This window comes from Dreissena polymorpha, chromosome 1 (assembly GCF_020536995.1).
Source record: "Dreissena polymorpha isolate Duluth1 chromosome 1, UMN_Dpol_1.0, whole genome shotgun sequence".
Lineage (NCBI taxonomy): Eukaryota > Metazoa > Mollusca > Bivalvia > Myida > Dreissenidae > Dreissena > Dreissena polymorpha.
This window is the reverse complement of record NC_068355.1, coordinates 24,263,171-24,286,461: the sequence shown is the minus strand read 5'-3', so window position 1 is coordinate 24,286,461 and position 23,291 is coordinate 24,263,171. Positions and strand designations below refer to the sequence as shown.

Below are 23,291 nucleotides of genomic sequence, written 5' to 3'. Positions count from 1 at the left end.
TGAAAATGGTGGTTTTCTGGATCCTGCGATATTTTTAAAAGTTCTTTATATTTTTTCATGAAACTTGAAATATGGATATATGGCAATATGGACATTATGCACATCATTTCAATTTGTTCCTACATCAACAATTTTGGTTGCTATGGCAACAAATATATATAAAAACAATCTGACAATGGTGGAATTTCTGACAATGGTGGAGCCGGTAAGTGACATATATTGCTTGGCAATTGTCTTATTTTGTTTGTTAATGTTTTCATTGTCGGCAGGAAGGAAAACAAACTGAAGGTTCGTTTAGTGTATGTTTTTTGTTGTTATCAACAGAAAGGAAAAAAACTGAATGTTCATCTAGTGTTTGTGTGCTGTTGTCAACAGGAAAACAAAATAACTGAAGGTTCCTGTAGTGTTTGCCACGTCATAGTAGAAACGAAGAAAAGCAATCTGAAGGTTTGCGTAGTGTTTGCGTAGTCATTGTCAACTGGAAGTAAAACCAACTGAAGGTTAAATATTACATAGGCTGATCTGAAACAAAATATAACGCTCATTCAAATCCTATTTTTCCCAAGACAGAAAGGATGTAGATACCACCTGGATCTCCTGATCGTTATGGTTTTGTTCATCCTCAACTTGTCCACAGTGCAATACTTTCTATCCGGTACACTAATGCAACCTTTCATCTGGAGAACCCCAATTGCTTATCCCTTTACCACTTCAATATGTATTGTCAAGCATTTGTAGTCCCTCAGAAGTTAAATTTTATTAAAGGCCTTTTTACTAGATCCAAGTTTTAAAGGTTTCAGTTCCAACCCTAGATACTATTTAGAAGCAAACAGCATAAAACCTGAACAGACTGCGAGTTACTTACAGGCTGTTCTGGTTTTATGCTGTTTGCAAATAGCAATTTCCACTAAGCTAATCCCAATATCTTCTTCCCACAGAAAGGGTCTGGCTACCACCTAGATCTCCTGATTGTTGCCATTCTCATCACATCATCTTTCAAATGCTTTTATTTTGTAAATCAGCTGAATTCAACAGCTTAACACTTGATATCTAAAGACAATGTTTGGATATGCTGAATGAAGTAGGTGCAATGGCTCATATTTATTCTCCTTCACAGAGAGCAGCGGGTGACAGGTGTTGCCATCTTTATGATGATCGGACTGTCTGTTTTAATGACGGGTGTTCTTAAGGTATGTGCCTATTTTCATTTTAAGTGAATAACACATTTATGTTTGCCTAGTATGCAATTTTTGTGCATGCTACATGGGGATATAATATTTTCTATAATTAGCTGTGATATGAAACATTTATCATCCACCAAAATTCAACAAATATTCTTTTTTTACATATTGGGTGTTCCTGCTAATGTTCCTATAGAATTTTAACTGGACCTTGATTTGTTTCTTAAAAGAGCCAAATATCACTGAGTATGCATAACAGATGAAAATAAATGCATTTATGGACATGTTTTCAGTTCATCCTGATGCCCATCTTCTATTTCAGTACATCCTGATGCCCATCCTCTATTTTAGTACATCCTGATTCCCATCCTCTTTTTCAGTACATCCTGATGTCCATCCTCTATTTCAGTACATCCTGATGCCCATCCTCTATTTCAGTACATCCCAATGTAAATGCACTATTTTAGTGCATCCCAGTTAGTATCCTCTATTTCAGTACATTCTGGTATCCATCCTCTATTTCAGCATACCCCAATATCCATCCTTTTTAGCTCACCTGTTTGCTCAGGTGAGCTTTTGTGACCAGTCTCTGTCCGTTATCCGTCCGTCCGTTAACATGTGTTCGTAAACACTCTTGAGGCCACATTTATTGTCCGATCTTCATGAAACTTCGTCAGAAGCTTCGTCCCAATAAAATATTGGTCGAGTTTGAAACTGGGTCATGCCAGGTCAAAAACTAGGTCACTAGGGAAAAAAAACAAAAAAAAAATTGTAAGCACTGTAGAAGTCACATTTCATGCCCAATCATCATGTAACTTTGTCAAAATGTTTGTCTTAATGATATGTTGGTTGAGTTTAAAAGTGGTTCCGGTCCGTTGAAAAACATGGCCGCCAGTGGGCGGGGCAGTTTTCCTTTCAAGGCTATAGAAATACCTTGTAAACACTCTAGTAGTCACAATTTTGGCCCAATCATCATAAAAGTTAATACAAACACTGGTTTTATTGATACGTCGGACGAGTTCGAAAATGGTCCAGATCGGTGAAAAAACATGGCTCCCAGTGGGCGGGTCATTTTTCTCTATATGTATATAGTGAAAACATGTGAACACTCTAGAAGTCACATTGTTTGCCCAATTTTCATGAAATTTGGTCAGAACATGTTTTTCCTGTATACAAGAGTTGAGTTGGAAAATTGTTTCAGTCAGTTGAATAACATGTCTGGTGGGAGGGCAGTTTTCTTATATTTATATAGTAAAAAAAAGCTTATGAACACTCCAGAAGTCACATTTTTTGCCCAATCATCATGAAACTTGGTGAAAAGATTGGTTTTATATATATCTCAGATGAGTATGCAAATGGTCCCGATGGGTCAATAAACATGCCTGCCAGGGGGTAGGGGCAGTTTTCCTTATGTAACTACGTAGAGAGAAACCTTGTGGAACTCACATATTTTGCCTAATCATCGTGAAACTTTGTCAATACATTGGTTTTATTGATTTTTTGGATAAGTTAGAAAATGGCTCAGATCGGTGAAACAAACTTTTTATCTCACCTGATTGCTCAGGTGATGTTTTAGAATTGGTCTTTGTCCGCTGTCAGTCCGTCCACATTTGGTTTGTAAACACTCTAGCATTCTCATTTCTAAAGCATTCTCTATCAAAGTTGCTGAAATATCTCAGTCAAGTTTGATGAAAGGCCACCATTTCAAATCTTACAAAAACAAAAACACTCCCTACGCCAGAGTTTTGGTTCAATAATGATGAAACTTGACCAGAATGTTTGTCTGGTCAATATCTAGGTCAAGTTTGACATTAGGTTAAGATTGAATGAACCGACATCTCTCAGGTGAGCGATCAAGGGCCAACTTGGCCCTCTTGTCTTGAAGAAATTTGAGTTGGGATTGTATTTTGGTCATCTGGGGTTAAAAACTAGGTCACTAGGTCAAATACAAGAATAACCTTGTGTAGACAATAGAGGTCACAGTTTTCCTCCAATCTTTATTAAATTTGGTCAGAATGTTTATCTTGATAAAATCTGGATTGGGATTGTATTTGGGTCATCTGGGGTCAGAAACTAGGTCACTGGGTCAAATCATAGAAAACACTTGTGTAGACAATAGATGTCACAGTTTTCATGAGATCTTAATTAAATATTGTCATAATGTTTGTCTTGTTAAAATCTGTGTTGGGATTGAATTTTGGTCATCTAGGGTAAAAAACTAGGTCGCTAGGTAAAATTAAATAAAACATTTTGTGTAGACAGAAGAGGTCACAGTTTTCATCCAAACTTAATTAAATTTGGCCAGAATGTTGATCTTGATAAAATCTGGGTTGGGATTGTGTTTGGGTCATCTGTGGTCAAAAACTAGGTCACTAGGTCAAATCATAGAAAAACCTTGTATACACAATTGAGGTCATAGTTTTCATCTGATCTTAATGTAGTATGGTCAGAATGTTTATCTTGATAAAATCCGATTTTGGTATCGCATATGGGTCATCTGGGGTCAAAAATTAGGTCACCGGGCCAATTCTAGTAAAAAACTTGTGTAGATGAAAGAGGTCACAGTTTTCATCACGTCTTAATGACATTTTGTCAGAATGTATTAATTAATGAAATCTTTCTTGGGATTGTATATGGATCTGATAGAATTTAAATTGATGTAGAAAGGTTAGTCAGGTGAGCGATTCAAGGCCATCATGGTCCTCTTGTTTCTGTATATCCAGATGTCCATCTTCTATTTTGGTACATCTCGATGCCCATCTCTATTTCAATACATCCTAATGCCCATCCTCTATTTCAGAACATCCCGATGCCCATCCCCTAATTCAGTACATCCCGATGGCCATCCTCTATTTCACTACATCCCAACGGCTTTCCTCTAGTTCAGTACATCCCGATGCCCATCCTCTACGGTGTGTTCCTGTTTATGGGTATCGCGTCTCTTAAGGGGATGCAACTCGTCAACCGCATCATGATTCTTTTTATGCCCATGAAATATCAGCCTGACTACATCTACCTGCCTAACGTCCGCATACGCAGGGTCCATTTCTTTACGTTCATTCAGGTGAGTCTACTTCTTCACTTTCATCCAGGTGAACATATTTAGATTGACTTTAAACATTTCTTCACTTTCTTTCAGGTGAACACATTTAGGATGCCTTTGAAATTACATATGGTTATTGCTTATTCAGGAACCTTCATTTACATTATCACAATTTTAACTTGCACATTTTGAAGGCTTTTCATATATATTAGTGTATATGTTCTAAAAAATGCGAGGGATGAGTGGTAAAATTTTAGTACAATTTTATTGATTTTAATAATGATTTTGACTTCTCTTCTTCATTAGAAAAATTGATAAAAATACTGATGTGTATGTAAGCCATTCAGAGCTTTGATTGACATTTAGCTACTCAGAGCTTTGATTGACAATATATTCAGCCATTCAGAGCTTCGACTAAAAATATAAAATTAGCCTATCAGAGCTTTGATTGACAATATATAAATAGCCATTCAGAGCTTCGATTTACAATATATTTAACCATTCAGAGCTTTGATTGACAATATATTTAGCCATTCAGAGCTTTAATTGACGATATATAATAAGCCATTCAGAGGTTTGATTGACAATATATTTAGCCTTTCAGATCACCTTGTCATCACCTTGGCGTCGACGTCCGGTTAAGTTTTGCGTTTAGGTCCACTTTTCCCATTGGGTATCAATGCTATTGCATTCAAACTTGGTACACTTTCTAACTAACATAAGGGGACTGGGCAGGCAAAGTTTGATAACTCTGGCATGCATGTTGACAAATTATGTGCCCTTTTTATACTTAGAAAATTGAAAATTTTGGTTAAGTTTTGTGTTTAGGTCCATGTTATTCCTTAAGTATCAAAGCTATTGCTTTCACACTTGCAACACTAACTAACTATCATAATGGGACTGTGCAGGCAAAGTTATGTAACTCTGACTGGCATTTTGACAGAAATATTTTGTCCTTTTTATACTTACAAAATTGAAAATTTGGGTTAAGTTTTGTGTTTAGGTCCATATCATTCCTGAAGTATCAAAGCTATTGCTTTCATACTTGCAACACTTACTAACTATCATATGGGGACTGTGCAGGCAAAGTTATGTAACTCTGACTGGCATTTTGATGGAATTATGGGCCCTTTATACTTAGAAAATTGAAAATTTGCTTAAGTTTTGTGTTTGGTCCATTTTACCCCTTAAAGTATCATAGATATTGCTTTCATAGCACTCGCAAACTATCATAAGGGGACAGTAAAGGACAAGTTGCATAACACTGGTTGTCAGTTTAATGTCATATATACTGACCTGCTATCTCATGCTTATCCTTTCCAAGGGGAATTAACTCATCCGGAATTTTAACAGGGAATCCGCCACCTCAATACCGTAATACAGGCAAGGTTAAACATAGTGCAATTCAACCTAGCCGAAAATCGGTAACCAACCCTCAATTTTCTTTCCGGATCGACCAGGTGTATACGTGTCTTTTACGGTTTTAAATTGAAAATTGTTTTTCGATTAATTTCACTTGGTTGATTGGGGTTTTGAATAGATAAATTGTGTTATCCATCTGTTTATTTCTCATTCGGATTAATTTATGTGGATTTAATGGATTTTACTTCATTTGTAAAGGTAAGCCATGCTTGTTTTTATCGAACAATGGTTTATTTCTACCATGCTGGGTGTTTTCAGGCGCAAACGACCGCCTGCAAACGTGCTCTTCTAATTCATTGCTATAACGTGCTGCTAGAACGTGCAAAGCATGTTCTTCTAATGTGTTACGAGATCGTGCAAAGCGTGTTCTTCTATTGACAGATTGTTTATCATTTGCCATTGTGTGTTATGATTTTAACGTTCCGTATGACAATTTAATTGATCGTCTTATTATTATTTATCTGTTTTGAATTAAACATTTTTTTAATTTATGATCTACGGCAGTACTATTATAATTTTTATTATGGTGAAATAATGATTTTATGTACCGTATGATTATCTGGCCTGTGATCAGTGTATTGAATATGTTTTGCTCTTGTTTTTCATATATTCCACAACATGATGGTCGTAGAAACAAGAGTGGATCAATACCCGGTGACTTCGCAGACCATGGATGACAAGTTGCAGCATCAGTCACCGGGTATCGGGCACAATGGCGACCGTACTATGCTAAGACTCTTAGACAGTTGGTCAACATCAGACCATATGGCGACACCCGTCAGCAAGTCTTTGACAGATGGCATTGTTCAAGGACATCGACCAATTCCGGACCATTTCGCATCCGCCATACGGTCATTATCCGGTGACAACACTGGTCATGATATGACCGGTACGTCACCTGGGACGTTGATCACAGACCTTTGGCTCTGCATTGATTGACGTCTGACCAGCCGGTCTGGTCATGATATGACCAACCGGTCACCGGTCTGTCATCTAACTGGTCAGGTCATGATATGACCGGCTGGTCATCGGTCCAGTCCATTCACCGGTCATATCACCGGTCCGGTCATGTCACCGGTCCGGTCATTGATCATCGGTCCGGTCACCAGTCATATGACCGGTCCGGTCATTGATCACTGGTCCGGTCCGGTCACCGGTCATGTTACCGGTACGGTCATGTCACTGGTCCGGTCACCGGTCCGGTCACCGGTCCGGTCATTGATCACCGGTCCGGTCACCGGCCAACGGTCATCAGTTAGGCCTGCCACCGATAACACCAGTCACCGGTCAAGATGATGAACTCGGTCTTCATCATTGGATTCTTCTTCTTCCTCCTATTCGTTGTTAAATGCATCGTCTTCATCAAGGAGTAGACATCGGACACGTTCTTCTTCGTCGATCAGTTCTCATCGTCGCGGCTCTCGTAAGCGATCACGTCGTCACTCACGGAGACGGTATTCATGAAGATCTCGGTGTCATCGCAGCCGATCCACATCTCGACATCGCAGGAAACGAGGACGTCGTCAACCTTCACTTCAACGGACTTCATCGAGCACAACATGATAGTTATCAAACATACCTCTCCTTCATTGAGCAGTTTTCGGCGTTGATACGCTTGTAAGCGATCACGTCAAAGCTCACGGAGAAAATAGTGTAGGAGACAATAATCCTAGCGTAGCCGAACAATAATTCGACATCGCAGTTATATAAGATGTCTCCACTTCTCACGTAGGCGTTAATGAACCTACTGGTCATATCGACGTTCTCCATTTTATTCCTTTAGGGATATCATTTCTCCATTCCACGTGCGATGGTTTTTCTTATCCACACATGTTTCAGTCACCGAGCCATTTTTGTATACGAACACTAGTTCGTTTAACTTTCAGGCACCGGGATTAGGTGTTCTTATCTCCATGAGAAAACATGGACACTTTATGCCTATTAATACTGATAATCTACCGTTGTTTTCCGCTAAACATTATCAGATGACTTCGTGGATGGTCATTCTTCTGAACCAGATATTTCCATTCTTACGCAGTTATATTATAGCGGTCCGATCACCGGACATCGGTCACCATTCATAGGTCATATCACCGATCACGGTCAGAATAAGTTACCCCTGGCTATGTATTGAATACTATATTTTATGGATTCAACAAACCAAATGACATTTTGTGTTTTTCAATACTGATGTTCTGTTATTTCTACTTCTATCTCAACCGGCTACATGCAGACTACTGGTCTTGCAGATCGATCGGATGAAGCGGGCTCGGAATCTAGTATTAAGGTCGAACATTACTATTTGACCTCTAGTAATTTATGTTCGAGACCCAACGGATGAATTGTTTTAACCCCCTTTACCTGTCGGCTACATACTTTGCAGTCAGTGTCACGGAACAGTTGGGACACATAAGTGACGCTAGCAGGATTAGCAAGACAACATTTCGTATTGCTTTCTGCTTTTCTATTGCTCCAACGACAGTGCTTTTCAACCTGATGGAATCAACAAGAGTTCGGATACATAGGATTGCCTATCAGATTGACCGCATGGCGGCTACAGTCTTGTAGATGGATTTGGGGCTATTGAACTCAGATCTTTGATGCTAGGATCTTGAGGGACCTCATCTTAAAGTTCTTCTATTACACTTCTGGCCATAACAGGCCGTCTTCCTATAACTGTTCGCATCCTTTCGGAATTCGTCCCGGTAAGGAGTCATGAAGTAAATGGATTTATCAAGTCAGAATTGAAGACTTCCAATCATTCTACCGGCACGGGTGGACCCCTTTAAGGTTGCTCCTAGGGTTTTCACCTTTTTCTGCCGTCACACCTCCGATTCCGGAGGTACCATTGTCAATCATATTTCCGTACTTCGCAAATCGATGACTTCACAACCTGTATCTTAAGGATTTCAAAAGCGCCTTTTATTGGTTCAGGAATAGGCTATGTACTGTAGATAGGTCATAAACTTATATGTGTTAAACACTTTCCTATTCTACCAATTTTCAAGTGTGTTTGGACTGGGCAAGTTCAGCGTGTCGTGATTTCTTTCCCCACCCATCATTAATGGTTCCGGCCACCGGTCGGTATTTTCCGGTCCGGTCACCGGTCTTTCTGCTGAGACGTCTTTTCTTACGTCCGTTTCAGCTTAATTTTTAAGTTAATTGTATAATTCATGGGATTATTCAATGACACAGATTTCCATCTTTGTGTTATTATTAACCACTATTCAGTTGTGTCTAGACTAGAAAATTATTTTGTCAAGAATATAGTTAATTCTACCACAACCTTCCTTACATCTTATACAGATGTGAGCAGAGAAGGTTAGGGACGATCACATAGAACAACGTTTCTTGATTTTCTCAATTATGTGGTATCCTAATGAATATCACCTGCACATCTACATATTGAAAAGCGAAAATTCTTTTTAGCTGATTTTCAACTGTTTTTCACGATTCCTTTGTGATGGTTTCAACTATCACACATCGGTCGTGGTTTACTAACAGACATGGAGGTGATCATATTATCACTCCTTGTATCCGGAAATCAGAAACTTATTCGTTCTTTGCAAGAACAACAAATTTTCTCTATCGCCTTACTCATACCAGGTCGTTTCAACGCCCTGTTGGGCGTTTTGTCTTGCAGTTCTTTCTGTCGAATTATTTTTTCGTTGGGTTCAAATAAATGTTATTGCGCATGCGCGGCAGTGATTTTGATTTGGTGTACAAAAATTGATGCATAGTATATCGAAGAACGTTGTTTATCATATAACACTAGTAATGAGCGTTATGCGATCGTAGATCGCAGTATATACCGGTATGCTGAACAACGTCAATAATACAGTTCCCATAAATCGATCTAGCAGGGTATGCGATTGTTATAGATTCGTCCACTTGACATACATGTTAACTGGAATATATTGCCTTCTTGGTGAGTTTTTGGAATAACTGAGTTTGTGACATAATTTTATGCAATATACTCAATGAACCATGGGATTATGGTTCTGCGACCTTTTAAGTCTCCTATACAATTATTTTCAGGAAACTTCTTCACAGGTCAAATATCTATCTATCTATACTGTCTAACTCCCCTTGCGGGTATTATTGACAGGTGCGCAGTCAGTGAAAAATAAAATTTTTAAAAGTGAATAAGTGAGAAAGATAAAAGTATGTTCGATTAATCATGCATGGTGAAGTGATTTAAGGTTAAAGCTGATAAAACATGTCTCTCGGAGTTCAAGGGGCAGAAGGGGAAAGCAGGGACCGCTTAAACCCTTCAAGATCAGGATATTATACTGTAGTGGCAGGGAGGTTGTTCCACATCACAATAGCACTTGGGAAAAATGAAAACTTATAATAATTTGCAGTGGTATGGATCTGTCTGAAAGAGGGGGGGGTGCATGTGACGAGTGAATCCGGTGGGTCGTTCGATATATGATGGCAGCGGCACGGCTACTAAACCATGAACAATTTTGAAAAAGATTATTAATTTAGTGTCATTTCGTCTGTCGTGTAGGGTCTGCCAACCAAGTTCCTCTAACATGGAGGTGACACTGTCATATGTAGAATAATAATGCTTGACCAAGCGGACTGCTCGACGCTGTACTTTTTCAATTTTGTGTATATTTTGTTAAGTGTGAGAACTCCATACGGAAGTAGCATATCAACCTGTCGTCTTACTATTGTCGTGTATGCCAGCTGGCGAATGTTGGAATTTCTTGTCTGTATGTTCCTGCGTAGAAAACCTAGAGATTTATTAGCGTTATTTGTAGTTCTATTTATATGGGTGTTTCAGGAAAGGTCTTTTGAGATGTCCACACCTAAGTATTTTGCATTGTCAACAGTTTCTAGTATTTGTCCATGGAGTCGTTATTATAAGATAATTTTTATTTATTTCTGGTTATGTTTAAAACTTGGCATTTACTTGGGTTGAACTCAATGTCCCAAAGATGTTCCCATTTCATAAGTTTATCTAGATCTTCTTCTAGAGTATGGCAGTCATGCATATTGTTGATTGTTAGATAAACGACAGTGTCATCTGCAAATAAGCGTACTTGAGAAGTAATCGATTTAGGTAAGTCATTTATATAAAGAAGAAAAAGTAACGGACCAAGCACAGACCCTTGTGGTACCACAGATGTCACTGGTACCTCGGATGATAATTCTCCATCTTGAGCAACACGTTGAGTACGACCTATAAAGAATGATTTGATCCATGAGAGAGTATCTTTATCTGCACCATGTTCCTGTAATTTGAAAAGCAGTTTAAGATGGTTCACTTTGTCGACCTTTACTGAAATTATGAAATCAAGAAATATTAGATCAGTTTGTTGTCCAGATGACATATTTCGTGCCAGGTCATCAATGAGTTGTAGAAGTTGTGTTTCGCAGGAACGCTTTTTTTCTGAAGTCATGCTGTAGGTCATAAAGTATGTTATATTTATTGAAGTGAGCTGAAAGATTTGAGGAAACTATATGTTCTAAGGATTTACATAAAATACAGGTAAGAGAGATCGGTCTGTAATTTGCTGGGTCTTCTTTGTTTCCTATCTTGTACAGTGGTATTGCATTTGCAGATGTCCATACTTTTGGTAGAATTCCGGAGTCCAATGTTTTCTGAAACAGAAGTGTTATTATGGGAGAAATTTGTTTACTTAATTATTTAAGAACAAGAGGTTTGATGTTATCTGGACCTGCTGCCTTGTCTGGTTTAAGATTGGATAGCAACGTATGCACCCCATTGACACTGACTGTGATCTTTGGCATTGTTGGAAATTTTCTGAAAGATGAAGATGAAATTCCATTAAGATTTCTGAAAAAAAGAGAGACATGATTGAGATAGGGTAAGGGGGACATAGGTGTGAAAACGGATTGAAACTTTTGGTTCAAAACATTGGCCTTTTCTTGATTCACAGATGTTGATTTTCCTAAAACATTGTCAAAAAGAGTATATATACCTTGAGCGTCTTGTTTGGAGTTTTTTAAGAGAGTATACAGTTTCTTCGAATTAAAGTTGGATCTGTAGTGTTGGGCGTCAGGGTCTTCAATGCCTAAACTGTATAAAGGTTCTATGGAAATTCTTTTTTGACTGGGTATGCAAAAGCATAGTTATTACCTTAATCACTCTGCTAGTTCCAGAGAGGTTTTTCTCATCTTTATCTTGATGATAAGAAATTTGCTTTTTTCTTCATCAAAGGATAGAGATTATGCTTTCGTATACTTTGTTTTGTGTAAATCATCACAACTCTGTGCTGTATTACCTATTTTGGAACTGATCCTAGCTATGGAACGTCAGCACTATGTTTTTTCGTTCCATTTCCTTCTTAAGAGGTTTTGGCTTGAATTACATGTATTGGGATGCTTAATGAGCTTCCTATGAACCTTTTTCATCAGGCTTATTAGCAGTTCCAATATAATTTTAAGACGGTTTTCCTTCTTATTATGGCTTTTACCATACTGAGAAGTGAAATTCATGTTTTTTTTGTTGAATACGACCAATGCCAGTTGGATCTAATGTCATCTTCACCTTGTTGTGTCAGCCAGGATTCCTTGCTTATTATCAAGTCCTCTATATGGCTTTTTAAAGGAAAGACTGAGGACAAACTTCTATGGGCAATCGGGGCTTTGAAGTTCTATCTCAGCAGTGTTAGTCAGATGTCCATTTGAAATCTCAAAAGACACTCTCTATTTCCCTAAAAAAGGGGGGGGGGATGCTTCTGCGGCTTCTATTTCTCAGGGTTAGACCTCGACTAAGGAAAGTTACTCTTATCTCTATCTAAGGATTCATTCCTTTTTAGGATCTGACCGCACGAATTAAGAGCTCTGTCTGTTTTGTGTGCATACAATTATTACACCCCACTTTTTAATGTGCTCTAAGCTGTTTTCTGGAGCAATCCCACCACCTTTGTCATCTTTTTATCTTCGTTTTCTGAAGTGCCAACAATACAATTTGTATATGTTTGGGCTTGTTGTGGTTTCACTAACGGTAGTGTCTTCTTTACGACATAGACATATTACTTTGTCCGAGAAGTCATAATTAATACCGTTTTAACGAAGATAACTTGATAACCCTTGTTAAGGGTTTTGCTAACATTAGCTGATAAACCTGTTTCTGGGTTCTGCTGTGTTGGGAAAATATATACGAACCTTCCAACCACAGCTGCAAAATCAGCATGAGATAGCAGGTCAGTAAATATGACATTAAAACAAATTTTAAAAATAAAATTCATTTTCATTATTAAATACTTACCTGCTATCGCAAAATCGCACCTCCCACCCCGCTATTCTATTAATATGTGTGTATATATATTGAAAGAATATTGAGTGTTGGTTACCGATTTTTGGCTAGGTTGCATTGCACTATGTGTAACCTGGGCTGTATATCGGTATTCCCAGGTGGCTGATTCCCAGTTAAAATTCCAGATGAGTTATTTCCCCCTCGAAAGGAGAAGCATGAAATAGCAGGTAAGTATTTAATAATCAAAATGTTTTTTTATTTTAAAAAAATGTTTTTACGGAATTATGGCCCTTTTTTGACTTAGTAACTTTGATTATGGTTAAATTTTGTGTTTAGATCCACTTAACTTCTAAAGTATCAAGGCTATTGCTTTCAAACTTCAAATACTTTCATGGTATCATGAGGGTACTGTATCTGAATTTTACCTTGACCTTTGAATGACCTTGACTCTCAAGGTCAAATAATTATTTTTTTCTAAAATTGCAATAACTTCTGTATTCATGATTAGATTTGATTGATACTTTGACAAAACAACTCTTACCTGACATACCACAATAGACTCAATATAGACTAATGAAATAAATAACCACACCCTCACACTATACACCCCCTCCACTCCACCCCTCCTTTTGTGATTGAAATTGAGATAGGTCCCTTCACCTTTAAAAAGAAAAATAGATGAGCGGTCTGCAACCGCAAGGTGTTGCTCTTGTTATTGCATCTAGTGCTTTGAAAATATGTTTTGCCATTCATAGCTTTCATTGACATTAAGCCACTCAGAACAATATATTTAGCCATTCAGAGCTTCGATTGACAAGATATAATTAGCCATTTAGAGCTTTGATTGACAATTTATTCAGCCATTTAGAGCTTTGATTGAAATTATATTTAGAAATTCATAGCTAAAGTTCATAATATATTTAGCAAGTGACAAATCTGTTTTCATTTTTATGTGTTTGCAATGTGTTTCTTTTGCAAAGCTGGTTTCTCTTTTAGGTTTTGGCAGTGTGTTTCATCCGCCTGCCAGGTTTCTTTTTCAGGTATTTGCCATGTGTTTTATCCGCAAGGCTGCTTTCTCTTTCAGGTCTTGGCAATGTGTTTTATCCGCTAGGCACTCGACTGGGTGTTTACTCAGAACGAGCTCAAGTTGCTCGATGACATTATGCCGGAGATCAGCCTGCGTGAGAAAGACGACAAGAAGAAGGAGACAGAGGCCGTGCTGAGACAGGAAGAGGTAACGTACTATATAATCTTTATGATTTTTAGCAGATCTATTTTTTTTTAAATGAGCTGTAGTCAGCACCTGAGCGGCGTTTGCATCTGCGTCCGGTTAAGTTTGGTGTTTAGGTCCATTTTTCTCATAAAGTATCGATGCTATTGCATTCAAACTTGGTACACTTACTAACTAACATGAGAGAACTGGGCAGGCTTAGTAAGATAATTCTGGCTGGTATTTTGACAGAATTATATGCCCTTTTTATACTCAGAAAATTGAAAATTTGGTAAAGTTTGTGTTTATTTCTACTTTATTCCTAAAGTATCAAAGCTATTGCTTTCAAACTTGCATCACTTACTTACTATCATAAGTGGACAGGCAACGTTATGTAACAAACTGGCAAATTGGGAGAATTACGGCCCCTTTATACTTAGAAAATTAAAAATTTCGTTAAGGTTTGTGTTTTGGTTCACTTTACTCCGAAAGTATTATAGCTTGTAACACTCGCTAACTATCATAGGGGACTGTACAGGACAAGTTGCATAACTCTGGTTGGCATTTTAATGTCATAAACACTTACCTGCTATCTATTAGCTACACCTTTTTAAGGTGGGTTATCTCATCCAGAAATTAATCAAGCGCAGGGAACGGTCCACCTTCATAACGAAAGTATATCAGTTAAAACATAGAATAATGTAACCTAACCAGAAATCAAGAACTGCAACTCATCTTCCTTTTCTGGATCGCCATCCATGCACGCCATGTCTGGTGTCTGGATTGAAAATTGGATTTCCTATCGTTTCTGCATGTTGGTTCGGCTTATTTGAGGGATATATATATTTATTTATCTGTTCTCTTTCATTCAAAAGTTGTTTCTTGTATGAAATTTTGCATCTCTAATTGTTTTCAATGTTGCTGGGTTTTTTTTTCGTACGTGCTCATGCAATTGAGTAGGTGCATTGCGTGATCTTCGCCAATAAGAAATTGAGAAGATTTGTACAGTGAAAATATATTTTTTTGATTGTATTTTGCATCAAATCTGTTTTATAAACACTGCTTATTCTTTTGTTGGTTCTTTTCTTTTTCTTCTGTTTCAGAAAATTAGAAATTAATTTACAGACTGGAGGTTCTTGTGGACACATTTAGGCAAGATGGGATACCCATAAATCTTGCCTGGCGTGTACACATTGTATATTTGATAACACATGTACTGTTTGCGGTTCATGAGATGATGATGCTTGGCACAAAGCGAATCGTCTGAGAACTTTCCTGAGCTGTAAATATGCAGACGAACCTCCGTCAGAGGATAAATACCCGTTGACTTCGCAGACCAATGATGACAAGTTGCAGCATTAATCACAGGGCATCGGGCAAGATGATGACCGTACTGCGCATATTGCTGTCAGTCGGTCAACATCTGACCATATGGCAACTCCCAATCGCTGGTCATTGCCCAATGACATTGGTCAGGGACATCGACCAATGTCTGACCATATGGCAGACGCCATACTTCGGTCATTATCCGGTGACAACACTGGTCATGATTAGGGGCACCGTTGACAGGGTTTATCACCGTGGTCCAGTCCATGGCACCGGGGACCGGTCCGGTAACCGGTCCATGGCACCGGACAACGACCAAAAATAGACGTTGTTCTTTATCATCGGACTATTCTTCCTTCTCTTCCTCTTCTTAGCCTAATGATTCTTCGTCATCAACGAGTACAGACAATAGCGGTAGACGTCAGACACGCTCTCCTTTATCAAGCAGTCCTCATTCCCGGCGTTAATATGCTCGTTACCAATCATCTCAATGCTCACAGAGACGCTGCTCTAGGGGACTTAATTCCAATTGAAGCCGATCTAGTTCTCGGCATTGCAGGGATAAAGGTCGTTGACAAGCTTCAGGTAGGCATAGTCGTACCGACTGATTTTATCGGTCACAGCACTATCCCTTTTCAAAGAATGGTAATGTTTCCATACCGAATGTAACAGTTCGAGTTTCCAGTTTGACATCAACACAGGTTGCAGTGACTGGTCCCAAAATTCAGGCCTTGAGTTCTGGTGTTCATCTCACCACTACGGCTACTTTGTCTGCACCACGGGTATCTTTTACGTTACCTAGTCGTGTACCCCGTTCTGAAGCATCGTCAAATACTGACACATTATGGGTTCAAGATTCTTTTGGACAATTTGTACCTGTCAATACTGATAATGAACCTTCAACTTCCGGTGTTAATTGTCAGTGTGTTGACTTTGTGGATGGTCATTCGTCTTTACCAGATAATCGCAATCTGTTATTCCCACTTACGTTCCCGCTCATTCTATGCACACTGCTAGTGTTGTAGTGAGTAAGGCTGAATCAGATGCAGAGGCAAACATTGAATTTGATCAATATTTTGCTTCTATTAACAAGATTTATGAACTTATGTTCCAGACTCTTGGTGAAGATTATTATCCACGACCTGCTGAGCTGTCTACACATTCGACGATCTCTGTCACGGAACAATTAGTTCGCACAATTGATCCCAACAGGGTTAGTAAGGCGAGGTCTCGTCTTGACCCACACCTTCCTATTGGTGCTACTGCTTTGTCTGTTTTTCAATCATTGGGATCTTTGTGGAAAGTTCCTTAAGATCTTTCTGATCCTAAACATCATGAAGGTAGTAGAAGCTACAAGTCTCCGGTACCAGATCCAACTTCTGGCTTGGATTTTTCCAAACTACCGGTTCAGGATCCTTACATCAACAAGCTTTTACTTACTATGCCTAGTACTTCAAATCCTGTTTCTATTCATTACTCCATGTTGGAAAACTGGGAATGGTGTGAACGCAGATCATTAGATCTTACTAGCCAGATAGACTTCATGTTAGCGACAAGTTTGCTGTTGGTTTGTGATTGGTCGGACTCTGTTCCTGAAAAAATTCGTGATTTATTAATTCATCTATCACGAACAACAATGTCCTTCTCAATGCAGACAAATCAGACCTCGTTACTTCTCAGGATTTCACTTTCGTGGAAATAAATTTCTTGTCCCTTATCAATCGGGTCAGAGTGTCACGTCAACGTATATCAGACCTACTGGTGAAGATCAAATGGGTTTTGTCCCAATCTCATATAACAGCTCAAGAATTCCCCTCTCTCTCAATGGTATCCTAAGCTTATTTGCAGACTTTGTGCAGTTGGGACGTCTGTTCCTACGTCCACTTCAGGATTACCTCTCAGTTTGTAGGAAATGGTCTACAGACAATCTGTTATCACAGATTCCAATTCTTCCAGACTTAGTACCTCATCTTCAGTGGTGGTTAGACGAGGACACTCTCTTGGCAGGAGTACCCCTTTTTCCTCCGCAACCGTCTTTATTCCTAATGACGGACGCAAGCAATGAAGGGGGGTTGCTCATCTGCAACCACTCAGTCTGATAATATCAGGATTGTGGTCTCATCGGGAGTCACATCTGCATATCAACAATCTAGAGATTCGGGCAGTCTTTTTAGATGTATCGCATTTCCAGTCACATCTTCCAGACTATTGTGTGATGGTGTCAACATACAACACATCAGTTGTGACTAACATCCAGGCACAGGGGGAACTCATTCTCACTCCCTGTATCTGGAAACCAGGAAATTACTTGTTCTTTGAAAGACGCTCAACATTTTTCTTCTATCCAAATATATTCCAGGTTGCCGCAACGCCCTGGTGGATGGTTTGTCTCACAATCACCAGCTACTTCCATCGGAGTGGACACTTCATCAGGAAGTGGCCAATCAGATCTTTCTCATGTTTGTTTATCCACTGGTTGATCTTTTTGCGACCAGAAACAACCACAGACTTCCTCTGTATGCGAGTCCAGTTTACGATCCAGCAGCACGGGCAATAGACGCGCTTTCGTTCTATTGGGACCAACTTTACGCTCACGCCTATCCCCCACCCATTCTGATTCCCCGAATATTGGCGAAAATCAGGGTGAGTTCGTGTCGCATACTCCTGATTTCCGCTTGGTGGCCCAGGAGATCTTGGATCTTCTGAATCTCCTGTGCAATTATCCCCGGAAAATTCCTTACAATCTTCTTTCTCAAAGAGACAGACTACATGCGGATCTAGCAATGTTCCACTTACACATCTGGCCGTTATCAGGCAATCTCTGCAAGAAACGCTTTTTTGTCAGGGATTCAACCCTCATTGCTTCTGCAAGGAGAAAGTCCACACGAGCAGTCTATGATGCTCGCTGGAATTTCTTCTCTAATTGATGTATTCGAGGGAAAATTGATCTTTTCAATCCCTCTGCTAGACGCATAGCGGATTTTCTCATCTATCTTTTTGATGATAAGAAACTTTCTCTTAGCTTCATCAAAGGATATAGATCTATGATTTCCCATACATTGGCTTTTCGTAAGTCATCACAAGTCTTTGCTGATCCGACTATTTCGGAACTGATACGAGCTATAAAACTCAAACGTCCTGTTTTTTGGACACTTGCTCCATAATGGGATTTGGCTTGTGTTCTTTGTTCTCTTACTAAGGCTCCCTATGAGGCTCTCGATAAAGCTTCGTTACAGTTCCTAACTTGGAGAACTGTTTTCCATCGTTCGATGACTTCAGCCAAACTGAGAAGTGAAATTCATGCTCTTTCAATCGAGGACAGTCATCTTCGTTTTGATTCTTCCGATGGATTTGTTACTTTGTTATGTCAGCCAGGATTCCTTGCCTCGTAGATAACCCCTTTTGATTTTCAGGTCACTAGGTCAAAGGTCAAGGTCACGATGACCCGAAATAGTAAAATGGTTTCCAGATGATAACTCAAGAACGCTTATGCCGAGGATCATGAAACTTCATAGGTACAGTGATCATGACTTGAAGATGACACCTATTGATTTTCAGGTCACTAGGTCAAAGGTCAAGGTCACGGTGACCTGAAATAATAAAATGGTTTCTGGATGATAACTCAAGAAGGCGTACGCCTAGGATTATGAAAATTCATAGGTACAATGATTATGACTCGCAGATGACCTCTATCGATTTTCAAGTCACTAGGTCAAAGGTCAAGGTCACGGTGACCTTATATAGTAAAATGGTTTCTGAATGTTAACTCAAGAACGCTTATGCCTAGGATCATGAAACTTCATAGGTACATTGATTATGACTCGAAGATGGCTGCCGGTGGGGGGGGCAGTTTTCCTTATTTTGCTAAAAAGAAACCTTGTTAACACTTTCAAAGTCACAATTTTTGCCCAATCATCATGAAAGTTAGTCAATACATTGGTTTTATATACATCTCAGACGAGTTCGAAAATGGTCCAGATCGGTGAAAAAACATGGCCATCAGTGGGCGGGGCATTTTTCTCCATATGTATATAGTGAAAACATGTGAACACTCTAGAAGTCACATTTTTGGGTCAAGTTTTTATCAAGTTTGGTCAGAACATTTGTTTCCTTGATATGAGAGTTAATTTCGAAAATGGCCCCGGTCAGTTGAATAACATGGCTGCCGGGGGGGGGGTAGTTCTCCTTATTTGGCTATATAGAAACCGTGTAATCACTATAGAAGTCACAGTTTTTTGCCCAATCATCATGAAAGTTGGTGAAAACATTGCTTTTATTGATATATCGGACGAGTTCGAAAAAGGTCCAGATCGGTGAAAAAACATGACCGCCAGTGGGCGGGGCATTTTTCTCTATATGTATATAGTGAAAAATGTGAACACACTAGAAGTCACACTTTTAGCCCATTTTTTATAAAATTTGGTCAGAACATTTGTTTCCTTAATATGAGAGTTGAGTTCGAAAATGGTTCCGGTCAGTTGAATAACATGGCTGTCAGGGGAGGGGGGGGGGCATTTTTCCTTATTTGGCTATAGAGAAACATTGTAAACACTCTAGAAGTCACAATGTTTGCCCAATTGTCATGAAATTTGGTCAAAACATCGGTTTTATTGATATATCAAACGAGTTCGAAAATGGTCCAGATCGGTGAAAAAGGATGGCCGTCAGTGGGCGGGGCATTTTTCTCTATATGTTTTTAGTGAAAACAGGTGAACAGAGTAGAAGTCACATTTTTGGCCCAATTTTCATGAAATTTGGTCAGAATATTTGTTTTCTTAATATGAGAGTTGAGTTCGAAAATGGTTCCGGTTAGTTGAATAACATGGCTGCCAGGGGGGGGGGGGGGCAGTTTTCCTTATTTGGCTATAGAGAAACCTCACTATACCCTCACACTATACCCCCCTCTCACCCCGACCCCCCCCCCCCGCAAGAAAAAAAAACATGGTTAAAAATACATATATATTGATATTTCGCTCACCTGATTGGTCAGGTGAGCTTTTGTGACCGTTCTTTGTCCGTTCGTCCGTCCGTTAACATTTGCTCGTAAACACTCTATGGACCACATTTCTTGTCCCATCTTCATGAAACTTGGTCAGAAGCTTTGTCCCAATGAAATCTCGGCCGAGTTCGAAACTGGGTTGTGACAGGTCAAAACTAGGTCACTAGGTCAAAAAAATAAAAACCTTGTAAACACTAATAGTCACATTTCACCCCTATTGATTTTCAGGTCACTAGGTCAAAAGTCAAGGTCACAGTGACATGAAATATTAAAATTGTTTCTGGATGATAACTCAAGAACGCTTATTCCTAGGATCATGAAACTTCATAGGTACAATGATCATGATAACTCAAGAATGCTTACGCCTAGGATCATGAGCTTTCATAGGTACATTGATCATGACTCACAGATGAAATAATGATGAAACTTGACCAGGATGTTTGTCTGGACAATATCTAGTTCAAGTTTGACATTTGGTAAAGATTGAATGAACCATACTTCTCTCAGGTGAGCGAACTAGGGCCATCTTGGCCCTCTTGTTATAAGTCCCACCGGAAGGGACTTGTGGTTTTTGCTCTGTGCGTCTGTGAGTCTGTCAAACTTTTATGAATCCTGCAATAACTTTAAACGTTCTTAATAGTTTTTCATGAAACTTGAAACATGGATAGATGGCAATATGGGCATTATGCACGTCATTTCGCTTTGTTCCTACGTCAAAAATTATGGTTGCTATGGCAACAAATATACTAGAAATACTGCTAAAAATAATGTTTTTTTTCAGAATCCTGCGATTACTTTAAAAGTTCTTAATATTTGTTCATGAAACTTGAACTATGGATAGATGGCAATATGGACATTATGCACGTCATTTCATTTGTCCCTACGTCAAAAAATGTGCTTGCTATGGCAACAAATAGACTATAAATAATGCTGAAAAAGGTGATTTTGTCTGGATCCTGCGTTAACTTTAAAAGTTCTTAATATTTTTTCATGAAACTTGAAACGTGGCTAGATGGCAATATGGACATTATGCACGTCATTTCATTTTGTTCCTACGTCAAAAATTATGGTTGCTATGGCAACAAATAGACTAGAAATACTGCTGAAAATGGTGTTTTTCTGGATCCTGCGATAACTTTACAAGTTTTTAATATTTTTTCATGAAACTTTGAACATGGATGGATGGCAATATGGAAATTATGCACGTTACTTAATTTTGTTCCTACGTCATAAATTCTGGTTGCTATGGCAACAAATACAAAACAATTCTGACATTGGTGGAGACGTTAGGGGACTTTTATTGCTTGACAACTGTCTTGTTATTTTTAATTTATTTTTGAAAGACCATCCAACCATTCCTCCCACCCAAGAATCCCCTGGTCCAACCATCCTTCTCACCCAAGAATCCCCCCCCAATTATTTGTTCTCCATACTCTTCTTATTGTTTGAAGATAATGTAATAAATGACCACACCCCCACACTATACACCCCTCTCCACCCCTACCCATCCCTGCTCTTTGATTGAAGTATTGAGATAGGTCCCTTCACCTTTAAAAAGAAAAGTAGATGAGCGGTCTGTCCCAGCTAGGCGGTGCTCTTGTTCAATTTAACAACATCGGAAAATGACCAATGCAAATTTCTCTTTGTTTTCCAAAATCAGAAATCTACATCCATTGTTTTGTTTCTTTCAGGAGTGTGAGACCTTGTTGGACCCCAAGAACGCTGCGCCTGGACAAGAAAACTTTGCACCCAAGGCCTCCATCATGAACTTTGCAATCAATGGAGGCACGGACAGTTTTGTCAATGAAGTGAGTATAAATGGAGGCACGGACGGTTTTGTCAATGAAGTGAGTATCAATGGAGGCACAGGCAGTTTTGTCAATGAAGTGAGTTTCAATGGAGGCACGGACAGTTTTGTCAATGAAGTGAGTAGTGTCACTGGGGGTGAGGATAGGCTTATAATTGGCTTTAACAGGGATTTTTTCCTGTCTTCTTGAAGTGGCCATTTGCCCCTAAATGTGTGGAAAAATAAGGCTGAACTTTTCAAAAATGTACAAAAATGTGTTGCAAGCTTTGCCAAATTAAAGCAAATGCGTCACAAACTTTTTAACATTGTGAAAATTGTATTCGCAAATTTTCAAAAATATTAAATTTTGAATCGTAAACCTCCCAAAATTGTGAAGAAATTCCATTGTCCAAGAAGGAAAAAAAGCCTTGTTGGATAATTTCAGGTGAATTAGGTAGATGAGAAACATGTTTATTGTTTCATAATTTACCAAAAAGAATTAGGATTGAGTTGTTGATTGAATTACACATGCCATTGACTGACAAATTTAATAAACTGATAAAGTAAAGTTAGTTGCAGATAAATAGGTCTCTTTGATTCCTTTTTTGTATTTGTTTCAGATGAATATATCCGAAGAGATTGCGAAGAACTCGATATGAAAGAATATTCAGTCCGGAGAACGTCAGAAAAATAGTGATTCATCCTTGAATATGAACTCCATCAGTAAAAGGTGAGCCAGAGTTATAAAACTAACATGTTGCCTGTAGTTGCCCACCCTTTTTATGTCCCCCTGTTTATACTGGGAGACATATTGTTTTTTCCCTGTCTGTTTGTTGGTTTGTTTGTTTGCATCAAACTTTAACATTGGCCATAACTTTTGCAATATTGAAGATAGCAACTTGATATTTGGCATGCATGTGTATCTCATGAAGCTGCACATTTTGAGTAGTGAAAGGTCAAGGTCATCATTCAAGGTCAAAGTTTAAATATATGGGGGGGGCATAGCGTTTCAAATACACATCTTGCTGTGTATATACTTCTCGTTAATGGGATATATGATTTAATTGTATTGTGTAGTTGACAGAAATCT

General features: G+C 38.8%; 1 pseudogene; it reads left to right on the top strand.

Moving 5' to 3' along the window:
* LOC127848234 (electroneutral sodium bicarbonate exchanger 1-like) overlaps positions 1-22,931 on the top strand; it is a 61,195-nt pseudogene extending 38,264 nt beyond the window's left edge.
* The last annotated feature ends 360 nt before the right edge of the window (positions 22,932-23,291 follow it).